The 22,062-nt window shown below is 35.8% G+C and overlaps 1 protein-coding gene across 14 annotated transcripts in view; it reads left to right on the top strand.

The window, feature by feature from the left end:
- LOC114648100 (myelin transcription factor 1-like protein) overlaps positions 1-22,062 on the top strand; it is a 647,050-nt gene that overhangs the window by 180,994 nt on the left and 443,994 nt on the right. For 13 of the 14 annotated variants that reach the window (XM_051925515.1, XM_051925514.1, XM_051925524.1 and 10 more), the window contains exon 3: positions 253-332. The exons of the other annotated variant lie outside the window; for it this stretch is intronic. The gene's annotated coding sequence lies outside the window, so the exon portion shown is untranslated. The remainder of the gene's footprint in view (positions 1-252; positions 333-22,062) is intronic. 14 annotated transcript variants of the gene reach the window in all.

Raw genomic sequence — 22,062 nt, forward strand, 5'->3', positions numbered from 1 at the left:
ACTGAAGAGAAGTTAAGAATAAGAGATAAATTCAGATCTTTTGTATTATTATCTTTTAATGTAACTTTTTGTATAAGTTTTATATTTTAATTAATGATTCATATGATTTTAATTTCTGTTGTTCCTGCAAGTTTTTAGTTCTTTTTGTGTTTTTCCTTTTCATTTATTTTGCTTTTAAGGATTTTTTTAAAGCTAATGATTTCAACTAAGTATTCCTCCATTTCTTTTCTGAACTGGCTTTTTCATTTACAGGGTCACGGGCAGCCGGAGTGTATCCGGGCAGCATCTGGTGCAGGCAGAAATCAACCCTGGATGTAATCTGTAATTGCCAGGTATTAATGAAAAAAATTACAGTTCTTCAATAGAGTTTTTGTATTGCAGAATATAATCAGATATAATCACCAGTTTAGAATTTTGGGATGCATAAGGTCTTAATGAGCACACTGTTACTTTTCTGAATGTAAACATGCAACATGAAAACAGCGCAGCTATTAGTATAAATATAAAAAAGCATGCTGTGGCATTAAGGTAAGAGTGAAAAAGCTTACTCAGAGAAGGTATCTGTATTAGCATACCATACCCACAGAGAACATCAAAATTGGAAAAGAAATTGCCAAAAATACAGCTCCAGTAACTCCATGATGAGTGAAAATAATCACCTTACCTCAACACTTTTATCTTCCTAACCTAAAAGGTGTCAGAACACATTTGTCATTACCAATGCAGGTTAAACTGAGCAAGCTTAGAAAACATCTACAGCATATAAAAATGACTTAGAACACATATATTAGTTGGGAGTTTAAAACTGTATGCCATTAAAATGCTATATGTTCGTCCCTACATTGGATTCCTATTGTATTTAGACCCTTTCACTTTCTGCACACTGTATTGTGCTTTGATTTAATTTTAAATGTATAAAATTTCCATTAGTAGAAGCCACTTTAGAAGAAATTACTGCTTTGAGTTTTTTTGGGTAGCTTTTTCAAATGCTGCTTGGAAACTCCAAGTGGAAGTTAGCCACTCTGCCATATATGCCAGAATGAGGAGTTCTACTGAGGTTGTCATCCTTTTGGTAAGTTCTCCCATCTCAGCAGAGGACTTTTGTAGCTCTGTTAAAGGGGCCATTGGGTTCTTTGTCATCTCTTTGACCAAGGCCCTTCTTGCCTGGTTAGTTCCAATTTTTTTCCATTTTACAATTGTTAAGGCCACTGTGTTCCTGGTAATACTTACAGTCTTAGAAAAATGATTTTATACCCTTGTCCTGATATATACTGTACCTAACCATAGTTCTGTTGCAAAGATCTAGGGAGAATTTCTTGGACTTCATGGCTTAGTTTTTGTCTTGACATACAGAATGAATTTTGGGGCATTATATACATAGACTAGACTAAGTCCATTCAATTCACTTAGACACATCTCAACAATAATTAAAACAAAAAGGGATGCTCCTGGCCACAGTTTGGTATGCCATAGCAAACCGTCTGAGTGCATATATAAATGAAAGTTACCAGTTTTTAATTTTGAATGAATTTGCAAATCTTTCTGAAAACATGTTTTCAGTTTCTCATTATGTATTATTGAGTATAGGCTGATAGGTAAAAATGGCAACTTTATCCATTTAAAATGAAATCTACAACACAACAAAGTATGCAGAAAGTGAAAGAGTCTTAACACCTTCTGGATCCACTGTATATACAGTATATTACCATGATATATACTGTATTATATGCTGCCAATGTTTAATAATTATTCAAGTACAATTTTTCTAAAAATAGTTAAGAAAAAAACAAATAAGAAAATGAAATTTAAACAATGAAGTATTTTTGTTAAAAAGGGAGTCTAAACTTATATATTAATTATGATTATATTATTGCCCATTTTAAAAATAAAAATACTTGAATTTCACAGCAGAAAATTTGTTTTGATAATTTTTTTTTTTACAAATGTTCACTTTTCATCAACTACTTTTGTAATCTTAGGAATACATTTTTATGATTATGATTTTATGATCAGCTTGAGAAACATATGTATAATTTTAATATCAGTAACTTTAAGTGTTTTTTAAAACAAAGCAAATAAGAACAGAGAGTGGGTTTTCATGAATAAATGCTTTTATAAACTTAGGAAATTAATTCTGGTGATAAATGATCCATTGACCAAAGGCTAGTGCAGAAAGCATTAAGCATGAAGATAAACACTTCCTAAATTTAAACACTTCAGTTAAATTGGGTTCATCTTATCAAATTACTTGTTTTAGAGCACCCAGTGTCATTTACCTTATGCCACTAGCCTTTCAATTGCACTGTCATGCTTCCTTTGTGAAAAAATTCTCAAACATGCATTTGTAACTTTGGCTCGACTGTACTTAATTTGTTTTATTTTGTGTTTTATTTCTATTTATGTATTATTGTCCTTTCCCATACCTTATAACTTCTTCTGATTGAAGTACAGTGGAACCTCTAGATACGAGTTTAATTCGTTCCAGCACTGAGCTTGTATAGCGAATTTCTCGTATCTAGAACAAACTTCCCCATTGAAAATAATGGAAATCCAGTTAATCCGTTCCGCACCCCAAAAATATTAACATAAAAATCAAGTTTCCTAACAAATAACACTGATAAATAATATATACTGTAGTCTACCTTTAATAAATAACACTGGTAAATAATATACAGTAATCCCTCCTCCATCGCGGGGGTTGCGTTCCAGAGCCACCCGCGAAGTAGGAAAATCCGCGAAGTAGAAACCATATGTTTATATGGTTATTTTTAGAATGTCATGCTTGGGTCACAGATTTGCGCAGAAACACAGGAGGTTGTAGAGAGACAGGAACGTTATTCAAACACTGCAAACAAACATTTGTCTCTTTTTCAAAAGTTTAAACTGTGCTCCATGACAAGACAGAGATGACAGTTCTGTCTCACAATTAAAAGAATGCAAACATATCTTCCTTTTCAAAGGAGTGCAAAGCAAGCAGTCAAAAAAAAAATCAATACGGCTTTTAAGTATGCGAAGCACCGCCGGTACAAAGCTGTTGAAGGCGGCAGCTCACACCCCCTCTGTCAGGAGCAGGAAGAGAGAGAGAGAGAGAGAGAGAGAGAGAGAGAGAGAGAGAGAGAGAGATAGCGAGAGACAGATAAAAAAAATCAATACGTGCCCTTTGAGCTTTTAAGTATGCGAAGCTCCGTGCAGCCTGTCCTTCAGGAAGCAGCTGCACACAGCCCCCCTGCTCACACCCCCCTACGTCAGCGCAAGAGAGAGAGAGAGAGAGACAGAGAGAAAGTAAGCTGGATAGCTTTTCAGCCATCTGCCAATAGCGTCCCTTGTATGAAATCAACTGGGCAAACCAACTGAGGAAGCATGTACCAGAAATTAAAAGACCTATTGTCCGCAGAAACCCGCGAAGCAGCGAAAAATCCGCGATATATATTTAAATATGCTTACATATAAAATCCGCGATGGAGTGAAGCCGCGAAAGGCGAAGCGCGATATAGCGAGGGATCACTGTAACTGATTATTAAAAGAATCAAAACAGGTGTCCAAAGTGCAGTAGAGCATTCAATAAATCTTTAAATAAATAATCCTTAAAACAGTTGTGAAGTGGAGGTTTAAAATACACAAGAATAACAATCCTTTAACACGAGGTTAAAACGTCAACAGGAAGCAGTCTTTAAAAAACAGATGACAATCCCCGGTGCTTCTTCTCTGTTAGCGTCAGCGTCTCACCTGCTTCTCCCATGCGGGCTCTGCAACAGGCGAGACACTCTTAATGCAGCTTACCTTCTCTACACCGTCCTGCTTCAGTTGTTTGGCTCGCCTGTTCAGCTCACTGTTCAGCTACACGCGAGTCTGCACTCACTCGCTCTCCCGCACCGACTTCCTGCTGCTTCCTGCCTCCTCCTGCAACCTCCGTTCTCTCTCCTCTCTTTTCTTTTACTTCTTCTCCCCCTTAACCGGCTCGCGCTTCTCTATATATGCGGGGAGGACATGGCAGCTGCAGCCCATCAGTCACAGGAACAATCATGGATGTGGGCAGTTTCCCACCTGTGCACTTAGGTGAGAAACGCCCACACTGCAGATTGCCCTGCCGCTCGCTACAGCTACCACGCCCCCTCGCTAAGCCGCGAGCTGTCCCCACAGCCTGGCTCGTTACGCGAGCCAATGCTCGTATTTAGATCTGAATTTTTCGCTCATACTTTCCTCGTATCTTGAGTTTATCGTATACAGAGGTGATCGTATCTCGAGGTTCCACTGTATATGGTCAGTCAGCAGAAAGTTTTTTTATGGCCAATTGTGAATTAATCTCTAGTAATTAGTGCATGAATTTAATCATTGTGCATATGTTTTAATCATTTTATGATGCAGCGAACATTTGCCTCCTCCAGGGGCATGCACAAGGTTATTAGATTTCTAAGGAGACATGTCTCACTTTAAAATCAATTTTTTCTGTAGTAGTTTGTTATGACTTTTACTAAAGCATTGACATAAGGATTTAATTTATGATGTGGAAACATTTTCTTTTGTTGTTTATAAATGTTAGTGTTTCATTAAACTTCAATCAATGACAGCAGTTCCAGTATATATACAGTGATAAGGACACTTCTGTGTGCCACCTTAATATGAACAAAAAGTGACACAATTCCAATCTTAATCAAACATAATTGCTTTTTTAACAAAATAGAGTCAAGGAAGGGATGATCAAAGATGAACACAAAAAATTTCAAATTAATAGACAACAAACTCTAGCTGCCACACTGGCATTGACTGGCAGGATCTAGTCTGTAACTGTTAAATCGAGTGGCTCAAACACTTGGGCATCACCCAAACATAACTCCACCAGCACTGAAAACACTTCCACTCACCTCCAAAACCCCCCCTTTCTCTTTCCCCACTATATTTGTAAATATACTATTTTTCATCATGATTTAAGGGTTTTACATATTGTAAAATGCATTTATGGATCTTTTGTAAATTTCATGTTTTATAGTTATTATGAATTTTATTATGTTTATAACATTTCTGTGCCACAATTTTGTGCATTGTTTTGGGCTATGATTGCTGAAGATTTGTACATTTTCTAAGTAGCTGTTATTTTCTTAACTGGATTACAGTTGTTGTCTTAGAGTGTGTCATTTTTGTTTCATTTTGGGTTGTGTTGAGCCATTTTGAATTCCAAAGAATGGTTTTTCGCTGTTTATTTTCATGTAGACTCTTTTCTGAGAAGCACTTAAAGGGCTGTACGATGTTGCCAAACCCTTAAGCAACAATGTTCCTTTCTTTCAGCTGCCACAAAACTTTTAAAACTCTAAAATACACTTCTTAGTGAGTTTTGTGGTTTTGATGTTATGTAATGATTAACCAGTGGATCAACATTTCACATCCTCTCTCTGTATTGCTAAAACATGCATACAAAAAATTGATTACACTGTGTACACATGACAACTCTGAAATAAACTGATGGCCCTACATTTTTTATCAAAGCAAAACCTTTCATTTTTTAGAAAGCCAACACTATCATACACCTATGTGTTGTTACTATGTTAATGTGTGATCAAACACCTGTTTGTTAAACCACACTAAACAGGAAAGTACAATGAAGCAGCATTCATGGTTTCATCCCAGGAAGGTGTTATGACAATCATTAATCAAAAAATACTCAAAAAAACAAGTTTTCAACTCATGAGAACAGAAGTATTAATGGTTAACAGAGAGGGAATATAGATGACAGATGGGACACTTATTTTTCAGCCAAAATTGACAAAAGGGTGAACATTTCAGAAACACATAAACATTTGTTTTCCTACTTTAACCTACGATAGAATTATAACTGGGCAATGCTGGGTATTTTTGCTACTACATTATAAATATCTTTTAGATTGGTCTATTTGCACCCTGTTTCAGAACAGTATCATGAAATAAGCTATTAGAGGATCTTGCCAGTATGAAAGTTTTAAAACATTGACTTTTAAATTTTAATTTGAAATGAGCCTCATATACAGAAAGTTAATTTCATCTCCATTTAATACAAGACACAAGTAATCATCATTGTAAACAAGACAAGTAAAAATGAAACCTGTTTCGATTTTTACTTGAAACAAGTGAATATCAATTTCATTTTGTAAAGTCTCAGTTTCCTTATGCAAACTAAAAGTTATACTTTACCAGTTACTAATCGCAGCTGATCAAGCGGTCACTTTGTCACACTCACTAAGAATACATAAAAACATCTATTCTTGTTTCTTAATGTGCATTATTAACAATCCTAGACTTTTATTCTCATTTTTATTGAAAGGAAATTAATTTTAACATTGTTATATGAAATGTGTAAGATTTTTAATGAAAAGTTCCTTATTGAAATTCATGCATTTTAAATGTTAAAACATTCAGCTCACATTGGATCCAATTTCAAGTAATAAAAATATTTAAAGAAAAAAGCCTAATTGTTTATTAAAGACTACTGAAATAAACACATAGCTTACTAAATTTTAGTTGGTGACAAACAACATTAGAATATAAATGCATTACTTGGCTTATCAAACAAATCACCTTTATGTATTTAGTCCTGTATAACTTGTATGAATGTAATAGGGAGAAGAGTGATTGTGCAGGATGGATATGGTCTTTAATAATACTGTTTAGATGTCTAAGGAAGTGAGGTTTATTGAACAAAAGGGTACCATGTTCCATTAATATTTTGAGTTATTTTCATCAACCCTAGTATTGATTTTGCTTTGCAGTTTTGAGCTCACACGGTGTCAGGATGTTATGTAGTCAGTTAGAAGGGACTCCCTTTTGCACCTGAAGAAATTGGTTAAAATAAATGTTGACATCTGGGCTTCCCACAGATATCACAGCTAAAAAATTGTTGTCCCCAGTTCAACGATCGGGACACCAAGAAATGTAATGACTCATTCCAGTGTAGATTGTGGGAACCCTTCTTATTATTGTTGGTGATTACACATATGAAGATGATGCTATCAGAAAATTTAAATACAAAATCCTAACTGTATTTGGCCACATGGTTATATGTTCCCCATGCTATGAAGCCGCAGCACTAACTACCATGTCACCAATCTTCCTGATGAAGAATGTAACATTAACAAAAAAAAACCTTGTCAGGCTTATTGGACCAGCTAAAACAGAAGATGAGTATCATTTTCAACTACCAGCTTATCTATTTGTTTAATATCCTCTCTCATTTCTGATGGCTGTCTTCCTCCCAATTTAAGTTTGTTAATGACTGGTGGGAAATAGTCTCTTAAAACCAGTTTTGGAGGGCCAGAGAAATTACTTATGTATTCAGTGGGGTCCCTATGATATTCTAGGGCCTCCAGTTCACTAACTTCAAGTTTACTCTGTTTACTTTTGCAAGCCTTGTTCTCTCTATAATGGGCATATAAAGAAATCAGAATCAAATATCCATCCATCCATCCATTTTCTAACCCGCTGAATCCGAACACAGGGTCACGGGGGTCTGCTGGAGCCAATCCCAGCCAACACAGGGCACAAGGCAGGAAACAATCCCGGGCAGGGTGCCAACCCACTGCAGAGAATCAAATATAAATATATTAAATATAAATATATACAATGAAACTTTAAAATTCCCTGCTGTTGGTGAACAATGTTTTTGTTTGCTTTTATGTTTCATTTCAGTTATGTTGTAATGTCATACAATACATTATACAAGGGCACGTTTTGTATTGGCAGTATTTTGTATTGTGAAATTCGATACAATGAAATATTGTCTCATGTTTAATAGTAATAATAATTATTAATAATAATTAAGTAGGTTAGAAAATAGGTGGATGTAAATTATAACAATAATCATAACAGTAATAACAATATTTTATAATAATAAAATGGTTTTTTTGACAACTAAAGACTCTGTACAAAGGCATTTAAAGGCACATAGAAAAACCCTTAAAAGAAATGAGCTCATCTGCTTTTACACTGTCTTTGCCCTTTTGCTTCAACATTTACTTACATGACACTAGAACTCATATATAATTGTACTATGACTATGCCACTCCATAAATACCTAGTACAAGGATAAAGGAACACCCAATTGAATCCATTTAAAAAAGCTAGTAAGAGAGATTCTGACAATTTAAAATTTAACACAGTAATACTGTCCTCAGTCTTCATCTAGAATTGCTAATGGAATTTATTCAAAATAATAAAAAAATACATACTATGTGCATCAATCTGCAAGTCTCCCAACTGTACAAATTGTGAATAATCAGGACTCAATATAATCAAAAAAGAACATTTTCAGTTCTTCTTTATAATGTAAATTACAATTTAAATATAACACTTTGAAGCTGCTTTTTTGCTGTCTTCTGCAACTGAGCTCTAAACTGCAAGACTGTTAAGCAAACCCTGCAGTGTGGGTCATTCAATGTTGAGTAGACAGTCTTCCTTGTGGGGCTGATGATAAACTTTCAGTAGCATTGTAGTTGTGTATGACTGTTTAATATACGCCAAATTACTGTAATGTGTCTGACTTTGTCATTGCATTATGTGTTATTTTCGTTTTCTTTTTTCTCTTTATTTGAAAGCTAATAAACAAAATATGAATGTGATGCTAAATAATTACAGTTAGAAACTACAGAACAAGGCAATGCTATCTTTATCAAAAATTAAAGAAAAGATCAATAAAGTAACAATTTAAAAACATTTTTGCAAACCCATACTAACTTAAATTAAACTTTCAAAGTTATTGAAATTTAAATTAAGTTAAACATTCAAAGTTACTGTCACATGTACTGCAGTCCTCTTTTAAGATACTCTGCAGAGAGTCTTTGTGTCATTGGCGTTCTGTCAGGTGAAGTTTCTTATCTTATGGCCATTGAGGCTCCTCTTTTATTTTTGTGTATTAATTGTATACTAATGTAGCAATTATGAATGAGTTCAACAAGTGTTTTTTCCATTATTTTATTAACTATTATATTCCATTTGCCCATTTTCTGAACCCATTGAAGCAAGGCACAAGGTTACACAGGGCTAAAAGCCTATTCAGGAAGCGGTGGCAAGCTAGATTATGTTGCTGGGAATACTTTTCTCTGCACTATAACAATATTATTTGCAAACATGTTTCCACTTTCACTGAGACCACAATAAGGCTTATAAGTCCAGGTGGGAGTCAAAATCCGTTTAATTAAGCACTAATGTGTGTCTTTATGGAAGTGTGAGGAAAATGCACATAGAAGTAAGTGCAAAGAACTTGTAAACTCCTTAAAATGACAGTGCTTAGGATTTAAACAAAGCAGTTCAAATCATAATCAAGTTCAAACTAATTTGCAGCTGTTAAAGAAACAAAAATGTAGTGATGCTGTTGTACAACAACATAAATAAATAGGAAATAACAGAGATATTAATACAATGATAATTAAAAAATAGACTTTCACTCTTATTCTACAAATCTGAATGGGCTTTGGACCACTTGAGTGCAGTTTATTAGTCTATTACCCATTACCACTATAACGACAATATAAGCTCTTGAAAGAAAAAAACAAACAGAATGTCAAAATGTCTTCAAAACAGCCAGATGTTCATTTAGGAGCATAATTAATAATAATGATAATATTAGTAATATAATCAAGATGCATTAAATCAGTACCTTTTTTACAATAACAGTAAGTAGTGTTGCTAGTGTTCATATTATTGTACAGTATATATCCTTAGTAAAGGATAAAATATCATGCAATAGCTGTTTTTGAAATGCACAATGTACGCTTTCTAGAAAAGACTATTATTCGTCTTTCCTATGCATGGAACACAAGCCTGTGGCTTAAAATGCCTCTGCTACTTCAGCTTCTTCTTGTCTGAGCCTCTCTTTGGAATGCAGCCTCTGCACATTATCTGATAAAATGCTTAGTCACCAAGTGACATCCCAGAACTTTCTTCTTGTGGAACCAGTTAAACATTCAACTCAAACAAAGAACCATAACTTTATGATTAGCAACCTTGATAGACAAAACTTTGCTCCATTAGTCATCCAAAAAGAATGGGCTTATGTGCATCCAAAAAATCAATAGCAGTATGTCTGTTCTGTCTTTTAAAAACCCTTGCACACCCTAAATCTGTGCTGTCTTCATCAAGCTCACTGCATTTAACCTGGCTATAACTTTTGCAGGACCTGATTGCCCATAGGGTGTTGCCATAATAAAGGCTGGAGCAATTCCTTTTACTTCAAAGTGCAAAAGTTCTGGACTGGAAGGGTGGAAGACTTGTTTTTTTTTTTTTTTTTTTTGGAGTCAGATGAGAGTGCCACTAGTCCAAACCTTGCTGAGGAATAGAAATTGCAAGAGCAGAGAAAGACTGTATGTAAAAACCACAAGTTCATCTTGCTAATAATGAGAGCTGACTGATAACCAGCTGCCACTGCAAGTGTAACTTTGCTAGCAACCAAGGACACTATATGTACAAATCTTGATAAAAAAAAAAACTGCAGTACTGCCTACAACCAGAGGTTATGATCCATGGAAGGGGAGAAGAGGAAGACCTCCTAAACAAAAAAACGAAAGAGGGCTGAAATATAACTTCAGCAGATTTCTTCCATTTAATACAGCCCAATACAACACAGAAAATTAAATGTTTTATTCACCTTTCTCATCGACTCCTCCCAGGCGAGTGTTGTCTAACTTCTCTCCTGACTGTAACTCTCCTGGCTGAGATCAGGCAGCTACTTTTAACTACGACCTGGAAGTACTTCCAATGCTAGGGCATAGCCAGCTGAAGCACTTCTAGGTTGAATGGAATTCCCCGAAAGTATGCATTGTGAATCCTGGCAGCTCCCCCTTCTGCCCCACACTGAACTTAACAGGGCTGCCCTATGCCACTGCAGGTTCCAGCATGCCCTATGAGTGTCTGTTTAGGAATCCTAACCCAGGGCGGCTCCCATCTAGCTTTGGCTGGGTAAGAGGTGGGATGTATTAGGCAGCAAATGGACATTAAGTTCTACAAGGTGATGTGTTGGAAGCAGGCAAAAATGGGCAAACTAAAGCATCTAAGTGACTTGACAAGGGCCAAATTGTAATGGCTAGATGACTGGATCAGACCATCTACAAAATAACAGATCTTGTGTATGAGTGGTTCCCATTATGCACTGGTGAGTACCTACCAAAGGTTCAAGGAAGGACAACTTGTGAATTGGCAACAGGATCACGAACATCCAATGTTCTTTGATGGCAGTGGGAAGTGAAGGCTAGCCTCACCGGTCCAATCCCAAATAAGAGCTACTGTAGCACAAATTGCTGAAAAACGTAATGCTGGCCAAGAGAGAAATGTGTCAGAGCACTCAGTGCATCACATCTTGCTGCTTATGGTGCTGTTTAGCCAAATGTGAATTTCCCCTTGGGTTTAATAAAGTATCTATCTATCTATCTATCTATCTATCTATCTATCTATCTATCTATCTATCTATCTATCTATCTATCTATCTATCTATCTATCTAAAGGCAGTCCAGAATGCCCATACTGACACCTGTTTATCACTGAAAGTACCTACAATGGGCATATGAGAATGAGAAGTGAACCATGGAGCAATAGAAGATTCCATTCCTGATAAATAATGTTTTCTTTTATATCATTTGGATGGCCAGGTGCGTGGGTGTTTTTTTCCTGGGGAACAGATGGCAGAAGGATGCACTATGGGATGAAGGCAAGCCAGTGGAGGAAATGTTCTTCTGGGAAATGATGGGTCCTGGAATTCATGTGGATGTTTCTTTGATAAATACCACCTACCTGAAGATTGTTGTTGGTCACATTCACTCCTTCATGGCAACTGTATTCCCTGATGGCAGTGGCCTTTTTCAGTGGGATAATGCACCCTGCCAAACTATAAAAATTGCTCAGGAATGATTTGAGGACCATGTAAGCGTTCAAGGTGTTGACTTCACCTCTAAATTCCCCAGATCTCAGTTTGATTGAGACTCAGTGGATGTGCAGGAAAAACAAGTCTGATCCCTGGAGCCTCCGCCTTTCAACTTAGAGTACTAAGGATATGCTGCTTATGTCTTGGTGCCAAATACTACAGGACACCTTCAGAGGTTTTGTTGTCCATGCTTCAGTGAATCAGAGCTGTTTTGGTGGGGAAATTACACAATATTAAGCAAGTGGTTTTAATGTTCTACTTGCACATATTCATATTCAATTATTTTGTAAATAAATTGTATTATTTAGTTTATTGCATCAAGAGTGTTTGGATTATTTATTGAAAAACAGTCTTATCACTACTTCCTGTTTTGCTATATGGTTGCAAGACATGAATGCTATCCAGTGACATGAGATGAAGATTGGACTTCTTTGGTATTGTGTCTCTTTGGAGAATCATTGGGTACCGCTGGTTTGACTTTGTGTTGAGTCCCGGATGAGGCACATTACCTGCATTGTGAGGAACCGTCAGTTACAGCTCAATGGCAATGTCTCGCGATTCCCCGAGGGTGATCCAGCTCGCAGGATCCTCATTGATGATGACCCAAGTGGCTGGACCAGGCCAGTGGATGCCTATGCAACAGCTTGCTGCGGAAGAGAGATGGTCATTTCCAGAGGGTAGGGCTGGACCACGTGTCTGCCTTGGGGGTTGCCAACTGGGATTTTAAGCCATTTCGTCATGTGGTGGGTGCAGCAACGTGCTGTACCAGTGCATGCTCCCCAATCTGACCTGATCTGACTACTTTTGGATAAAAAAGAGAAAGCAAAAGCTATTTAATATAGATTTTTGTCCATTTATGAACATTGTTCATAAATTGTATATACAGTATCTCTTCATTTTTCTGATGTCATGGCTGGAAGGTGATACAGTGAACCTTGGAATGGCAGAAGGTAAAATCCTCACATTTTCTACATTAGTATGGTGTCCCTGGGTGAGTGTTGTGCTAAATTTTTTTTTATTAATTACTGCCATTGCCAAAGGCAACACTGATAAATCACTGATTGAATAGAATCAATCAGTCAGTTCTTCTTCTCACACCATACACGTTTCCTACAACTTTATAATATCAGCTCTAGCACATTAGTCTTTACGCATTATACTGTAACCCACAATGTTAAAGCCTTTTATGCATAAAATATGGATGGAACACTTTTTTAAAAACATTTTCATAGATTATCTAGCTATAGTGTTATGTATGTTTATGTTTTGATCTTGTAATATTATTCATTGTTTGGAAAGGCACAATTTAATAAAATGTTTTACTGCCATTTTTATTATTCACAGCTAAAATTTACTTTGAATTTTCTCAGTGTGGATATAAGACTGAAAAATGCACATCACATTCACAAGTGAATGATAATGATAGCAATTTATAATCAGTAAAAGTCTGAATAGTGTACAATTTTTAAATTCTGTAATTGTAAAATGATTTATGCAGAGCCTTGACCAGTATTTAAGATCATTTCTTTTCTGGTTGGATTTTAAATGTTTCACAAGCATTTTAAAACTTTCACTGTTCCACCTAGTGGTTGTACAAACTAATGAAGTCACATTACTGAAAGTTTCTGAAATGTAATGTCTAATGCAGTCTGCTGGAGGCAACATACTGTGACATAACTCAGCATTCCTTGTGCTTTTGAACAGTGGGAGGAAACTGAAGTCACCTCTAGATAGATCACCGTATTTACTATGAAGAATTATAAAAAAGAAATTTCTATTTATTTCAAAACATTTTATTAGGCCATACATCAAAGCTTTCATTTGAACATTAGCCTTTAACCAGAAACGTTATTTATGTGTAACAATGTTGAAGTGAGCAAGTCATTTCCAAAATGTTCGAGAGTACGAGTAACATCACTCTTCAATGTTAAACCCTTATATTCCTGCAAATTAGTTTAGTTTGCTATATCTACTCAATTTTTTGCAGCCTGTTTCCTTAGGGACACCATGGTAGAGGAGCGTACTGACTGTTGTCACACAATTACAACAAATAAATAAATAAATAGGAAATAATAGAGATATTAATACAGTGATGATTAAAAATGGATTTTCACTTATAAAATGCAATTCAAAAATGTAACTACCAATATACTTTCATTGAAATAAAACCATATATATGATCTTGCCTTATATCCCTGGCACCATTTTATAGCCGTGCGTGATTGCCAGCTCCTATATTACCAACAGTCAAATGGCTGGTTCCTGGCATCTGACGTAAAACATCATACTGAATGGAATTTTTGCAGATGATACCATACAACTATTATGATGTTTATTTAGGCTGTATTTTCCATCTTGCAGTTTACATGTTACACTGTGAATGCTTAACAAATTCAGTTAGTTAAAGCTTTTTTTAATGTAGTGTGAATAATGGACCATGATGTTCTTGCATTACAGTAATCCCTCGCTATATTGCGCTTCGCCTTTCGCGGCTTCACTCTATCGCGGATTTTATATGTAAGCATATTTAAATATATATCGCAGATTTTTCGCTGGTTCGCGGATTTCTGCGGACAGTGGGTCTTTTAATTTCTGGTACATGCTTCCTCAGTTGGTTTGCCCAGTTGATTTCATACAAGGGACGCTATTGGCAGATGGCTGAGAAGCTACCCAACTTACTTTTCTCTCTCTTGCGCTGACTTTCTCTGATACTGACGTAGGGGGATTGAGCAGGGGGGCTGTTCGCACACCTAGACGATACGGACGCTCGTCTAAAAATGCTGAAAGATTATCTTCACGTTGCTATCTTTTGTGCAGCTGCTTCCTGAAACGACATGCTGCACGGTGCTTCGCATACTTAAAAGCTTGAAGGGCACGTATTGATTTTTGCTTGTTTGTTTTTCTCTGTCTCTCTCTCTCTTTGTCTGCTTCTGACGGAGGGGGTGTGAGCTGCCGCCTTCAACAGCTTTGTGCCGCAGTGCTTCGCATACTTAAAAGCCAAACACCCCTATTGATTTGTTTGCTTTCCTCTCTCTTTCTGATAGTCTCTGCTCCTGACGCGCACTCCTTTGAAGAGGAAGATATGTTTGCATTCTTTTAATTGTGAGACGGAACTGTCATCTCTGTCTTGTCATGGAGCACAGTTTAAATTTTTGAAAAAGAGACAAATGTTTGTTTGCAGTGTTTGAATAACGTTCCTGTCTCTCTACAACCTCCTGTGTTTCTGCGCAAATCTGTGACCCAAGCATGACAATATAAAAATAACCATATAAACATATGGTTTCTACTTCGCGGATTTTCTTATTTCGCGGGTGGCTCTGGAACGCAACCCCCGCGATGAAGGAGGGATTACTGTAATTAAAATCATGTCTTTCTAAAGGCTTGCTTATACTAATTGCAATTCTTAATCAACATCTTTTGGTGATTCCATTCAATTTAAACAATGAAACACTGAGCAACTGACATTTTTATTAAATCATATACATAATCTCAGCATTTTTCATTGATATATGTGCTGTCTGATTATATTATTACTTGTGCACCAAATCCATATGTTATTGTGTTTACAATTAATTTATAGTACCTTGTCCTTGATTAACCATTTCACTTCATTTTATAAAAAACTGTAATTCCACAAATTTCTTATTTGATTGATGTCAATTAATTTCTGCTTATTTCTTATTTCAAGTTCTCACAGAAAATGCAAATATAAACTTTACAAATTTACAAATTTCATAAAAAGCACACATAATTATACAAATTTCTTTAAACAGACAGTAACTGTTATGTGGTTTGCTTTTTTAAATTCATCATGTAAGACCTCAACACTAGTTCATAAACTGTGGATTAACAATACTATTAAACCAGAAATAGCTGGTCAGTATTCATTCATATCAACACAGCATGCATCTCTTGTCATATTTAGAAGCAATTCTGAAACAGAAAGAAGAAAATTAAAAAGAGAAAAATTTTTATGCATCACATTTACTACATTCCTTTCTAGCATCAGAAACACTGCACTAGTACAGAAACTGTAAAATTCTATACTCCAGGTACCTTTTCATTTTTTTACTATGTTTTCCTATCTTGACCTGTTCCGTGGGTACCTTTTTCTAAACTACCTGGAAAGAGGTTTGCTTTAATCATTTTTTTGAATTTAGGCATGTTCATAAATTCCAAATGCCTAATTCATCAAACATGACCTGCTGAAAATTTCATTCTTACTTTCTCTTTCAAGTTGCAGTGTCTGACACTTCTGTACTGTCAGCAAACAGAATAATTTGCGACAGCAAGTAAAATTAGATCAATCAAGGGTTTTGCCATCATTAGTATAATTATCTTTGTAAATAATTTAAAGATTTTCTTTATTTAAGTTGGCCAAAGACAATACAATGAAAGCTAAGGTATGCAGAAATGGTACAATTAGCCATCTACTCAGTATCAGAGTATTCAGAATAATTCAATTGGAACAGGTCATAACACCACCTAAAAGTCACTTTTTTCCTATGATTCACCTAAAACCTTAATCAAACCTTTATGAAAGAAGTTAAAATCTTTGTTTATTTTACATCTATTCATTTATTATACCTTTGGCATCAGAAAATATATGGCTGTAACAGAGAATTATGTATTGTTTCTTCAATCATGACAAAAAAATACTTCTATAAACACTGGGAATATTTGAGTGAAAACCAGGATATAGAATTATAGACATGTGAATAAAAAATATTCTAAAATCAGAGAAAATGAATAATCTAGTAGTCTGGAACCAGATTATGTGTGAATTTTGTTAGTACTGGGTAAACCTACATCTTTGGTTATATAAGCAGTTTATGATGGATAGGTAATTGGTCCCATCTTGTATGGTTGCTATTTCCTTTCCTAGTCAGGAGGCCAATAAAATAGAAGTAGAGTGAGAGACTGGGAGCATGTGTTCCCCCAGTATTCTGGATGGCAGCAGTGGAGATCTCATTTAGATACCTTCAGGGATGCATGATAGTTGTGGTTCCAATAGCGGAAACTGGTGGTAGGCTGCTCCTTTGTTTAACCCTTTAACCGCCAACTCCCTAAATATTCCCCAAGCCAGGCGAAATCTGAACAATTTTTGTTTTTTTACTTTTTTACATTTTTTTTACATTTTTTACATTTATTCAAGCAGTATTGACCACTAAATGTTGTGCAAGTTGCCAGTGTATACACGAAATCTATAAATGTAACCTGAATTCTCAGCTAAGCAAAACATCTTGATACCAAACCGTGCCCTTTTCAATGGTAGATACTGTCGAAACTGTAAGCGGCCCTTCCACGACAATAAACTTTCATCAACTGCAACTGACGGTCCTGGCATGTAGGGCAACTGAAATGCTTCAAATAAATGATCAATCAAAGGACGTAGCTTGAACAAGTGGTCGCGGTTTGGATCTTTCTTATCTGGCTCGTTTCTGTTGTCATTCAAATGAAAGAATTTCAGCAGCAAAGAGAATCGGTTACGTGTCATGACAGCTGCAAAAATAGGTGTTGCATACATAGGATCTGTAGACCAGTACATCTCAATATCTGGTTTTCTGATTATTCCCATCAACATCAAAATCCCAATGAATTTTTTCATTTCGTTTTCATCAGTGTCAAACCAAGCACGAACACGGGAATGTGGAGGTAAATTGGGATTTTTCTCAATAAACTGTGCTGCATACAGATTTGTCTGATGAACAAAATGTCTAATCAAATCAGGTGACACAAACAGCTCATAAAACTGCTCAGCAGTGTAATTGTTTACATCAACAATAAAGCCACACGTTCCCTCAAACGAATGCAGAAAAGGTAGTTCACCACGGGCAGCAGCCCAGCTGAGATGCTGGGGATACACCCACTCAGCGCCGTCATCCGATGCGTCTTCATTCACAATATCATGCAGCGCACGTTGCTGCTCATCACTGTCACTAAAATCTTCTTCAGAACTGCTACAATCATGATCAGAACTGTCCAAAATCGCCTGCAAAGCCTCACTTGAAGTCAGTTTACGTTTCGCCATATTCACAGCTGTTACATGCGAATCACGTCACATGACCGGCCAAAACAACCACAGACTTGTCGAAATACAACGTAGTAATAATACCCACGCCAAACCGTCAGTTATACTACTTGCCAGGCATTCATATAACCACAGGCAAATGTGCCGGATAATTCCGGCAGTATGGCGTTAGCATTAAAACAACGGTGCCGGATATATCCGGCAGAGGGCGGTGAAGGGGTTAATTCCAGGTTCAGCATGACCTTGAATTGCTTCCTGGTAGTAGCACTACTGCAGCAGATGTACTCCTGGGTCAGGCTTGAAAAGAAGTCCTTCCAGCACAGCTGTGTGAGCCAGAGTCAGAGCTGGTAGTGGAGGGGGACAACATTTCCCTGGAAAGGAGAAGAGGAGGAAAAAGAAAACTATAGGTAGTTGCTGTTTTGCCTTTTAAAATGATTATTAGGAGTGCTTTAACATGAGGCTATGAAAGATAGTGTGTCCTAATAAAAATAGTCTTTCCCGGACTAAAACTGTGAAATGCCCCGTACTTGTCACAAATCTATACATATTAATAAAAGGCAAAGCCCTCACTGACTCACTGACTCACTGACTGACTGACTGACTGATTGACTGACTGACTGACTGACTCACTCATCACTAATTCTCGAACTTCCCGTGTAGGTGGAAGGCTGAAATTTGGCAGGCTCATTCCTTACAGCTTACTTACAAAAGTTAGGCAGGTTTCATTTCGAAATTCTACGCGTAATGGTCATAACTGGAACATATTTTTTGTCCATACACTGTAATGGAGGAGGCGGAGTCACGTATCGCGTCATCACGCCTCCTACGTAATCACGTGAACTAAAAACAAGGAAGAGATTTACAGCACGAGTCAAACGCGGGAACGAAGGTAAATGACGTTAATTTTTGACTGTCTTTTAATACTGTGTAAGCATACATATTAACACATGTGCAATTAAACGTGTGCATTTACGGGGTGATTTCTCAGGCTTAAAAGCTCGCCTTTTACTAAAAAGGTAAATGCAAAACTATTTTCAATCAGTTTATTGAAACGCTCCCGTTAAGGATTGCAATAACATATTCGCGAGATAAAAGAACGAAGTAGGGGGAAATGAAGGAAGAACCGCAAACAGCGAAGAGCAAAAAATTAATTAAACAATTGAGAAGGAAGCGAGTGAAGCATACAAGCATGTTCATAAGGGAAACAAAGCACGGTGTAAAACGTAAGTTTAAATTAAGTTTATAGAAACGCTCCCGCTGCGGATTGCAATAACATATTCGCGAGATAAAAGTTTAATGAGAAGACACGAGGTATAAACGAACCACACGCCGTGGCGCAACGTTAGGGGCAACAGTTTCAACCATTCTATGATCTGCTTCTCGCAACTGAAAGACGGCACATGGCGGATGTTCGCCGACTTGCTGACCGCAACGTTAGGGGCTTCAACTCTGGAGCTGACGCCACATCCCAGTGCCAACACTTTGCAGACTCTACTTAAAAGACACGCCCTCCTCACTGGACAGTTAAAAAGACCAATCAAACTAACGATGACATCAAGTATTACCCAATCAAAAGTAGGAAAGGAGGCATCTTCATAAAATGCGTGTGGGATGATTTGCATGAGACGCTGCTTTAAAAAAAATGATAAAAAAATACGGGACAAATCCCGTCCAGTATTGATTCAAAACGGGACGCGCAATTTCATTCTCAAATGCGGCACGATTCCGTATTTTAAAGGACGGGTGGCAACCCTACAGTGCCAGGTAACCACCCATACAATCAGATTGTGATTCAGACTAGGAATGCAATGAATGTAATTACCCCGATCTACATACAAGGCGAAAGTCTTGCAACATTCAAAGATGATGGTTTGGGATAAGTACACCATACAACATAAAAGAGCTTATGAAGCCTTGAACCGAAAAAAGCAAGATCTCAGAGATCGTAAAAAAAAAAATAGGAGGTAATGTCGTTTTACTCGCTGTAGATTTTAGTCAAACATTACCAGTTATTCCACGAGGGAGACCAGCAGATGAACTCAACGCGTGTTTAAAATCCATGCTTCTCTCACGCTCGGTTATATGTCGCGTGTTCTCGGCTAGGTACACCAAAAAATTTATACATTTAAGCATGTAATGGGCAAACAAAAAATGAGGTATACCCGAAGGCACTGCAGTAGTACTTAATCTAACTTTACTTCTTAAATGTTAATGTTTTATTGTTTAATAATTTATACGCTTCTTATATGTTGTTCAAATTCTTTTATCAAAATACCAGTGACAGCGCAATGCACGATAACATGGAGTGAATACACCATACGCATCCGCCCACGGCCGCCCTGGTGTGCGCAGATAGGAGTTGATTCTACAATAAAATAAAATAAAGATAAAAAGAGTAATACAATCATCACCCATAAAGCGGATAGTAGACGTGACGTACTATATGTGTACCACATTTCAAGTGTATAGGTGAAACGGTTTGCGAGCTACAGGTGACTTAAAATCCTGGACAGACACACAAATTGCCACGGTAGCAAATTACAGAAGAAGATTTTACTGTTTAATAATTTATATTTATATGAAATGTGCTTCTTATATATTACTTCATATTCTCATATGATAATGATGTTAATGTTTATATTGATTTCTATGTTATTGAAACTGCATGTATGTGTGTATATGTATGTGTATGTATATATATATATACTAGCAAAATACCCGCGCTTCGCAGTGGAGAAGTAGTGTGTTAAAGAGGTTATGAAAAAAAAGGAAACATTTTAAAAATAACGTAACATGATTGTCAATGTAATTGTGTTGTCATTGTTATAAGTGTTGCTGTCTTTTATATATATATATATATATATATTATATATATAATATACACACACACATAAACATTTATATACATATACATATATCTACATATCTACATATACACATCTACATATATATACACACATACATAAACACACACATAAGACATATTGACTGAAACGGGCTTTCACGAAAAAAGTTAGGGCTTTGCTACAGGATACACCCTCCACAAGTTAACCAAGTAAAAATAAAATATATATTTCTGTTTTATTTAAACCTTTTAAGTTCGTATGCATAGCCCCATTTGGCTGTTTAATTTTTTTTTTCTTTCTTCAGTAATATTTAATCTCCTTAAAGAAAAAGAACATATCCATTTTACTTTTTTTGTATCTCTGTAGTAATATTTTAGTGTAAAAGAATAACCAGTATTTAAACCTTTTATGTTACTTTATACATTTATTTTACACAATGTTGAAAAATTAATAAGAAAGCTACATATTTAGGCAGCTGCTGCTTTCATTTTCAGTGAAATGAAAAAAGCTCTCCAAGAGAAAACGTCAATGAAGAAGAAACAGATTGCACTATCTAAAAATCAGAAACCCTCATTTATAAAAGTTTGCTGCAGATGATTTAACTGAAAATAAATGAATAGTTCCTATGTGTATAATACATATTTATCTATTTTACTTATGCCTTTATTCCACCAACTTACAACATCTGAGGTACAATTTGTTACATTACTTTTGTTTTTTGCAGCACAGGCAGGTGAAGTGACTTCCTCAGGGTCACACAGTGGTGTCAGTACCAGGATTTGAACTGACAAGCTCCGGGTTTGCTGAAATATTACTGAAGAAAGAAAAAAAACGAAAACGGGCAAATGGGGCTATGCATACAAATGTCCATCCATCCAATGTCCAACCTGCCATATCCTAAATACAGGAGCCAATAAGTAGATATGTATATATACAGTATATATATATATATATATATATATATATATATATATATATATATATATATATATATATACAGTATATATATATATATATATATATATATATATATATACAGTATATATATATATATATATATACAGTATATATTTATATATATACAGTATATATATATATATACAGTATATATATACAGTATATATATATATACAGTATATATATATATATATATATATATATATATATACAGTTTATATATATATATATATACAGTATATATATATATATATATATATGTGAATGTATGTATGTATATATCTATGTCTATATATATATATATATGTAGATATGTAAATTTGTATATGTATATATATGTTTATGTGGATGTG

Source organism: Erpetoichthys calabaricus, chromosome 3, assembly GCF_900747795.2.
Source record: "Erpetoichthys calabaricus chromosome 3, fErpCal1.3, whole genome shotgun sequence".
Taxonomy (NCBI): Eukaryota; Metazoa; Chordata; class Cladistia; order Polypteriformes; family Polypteridae; genus Erpetoichthys; species Erpetoichthys calabaricus.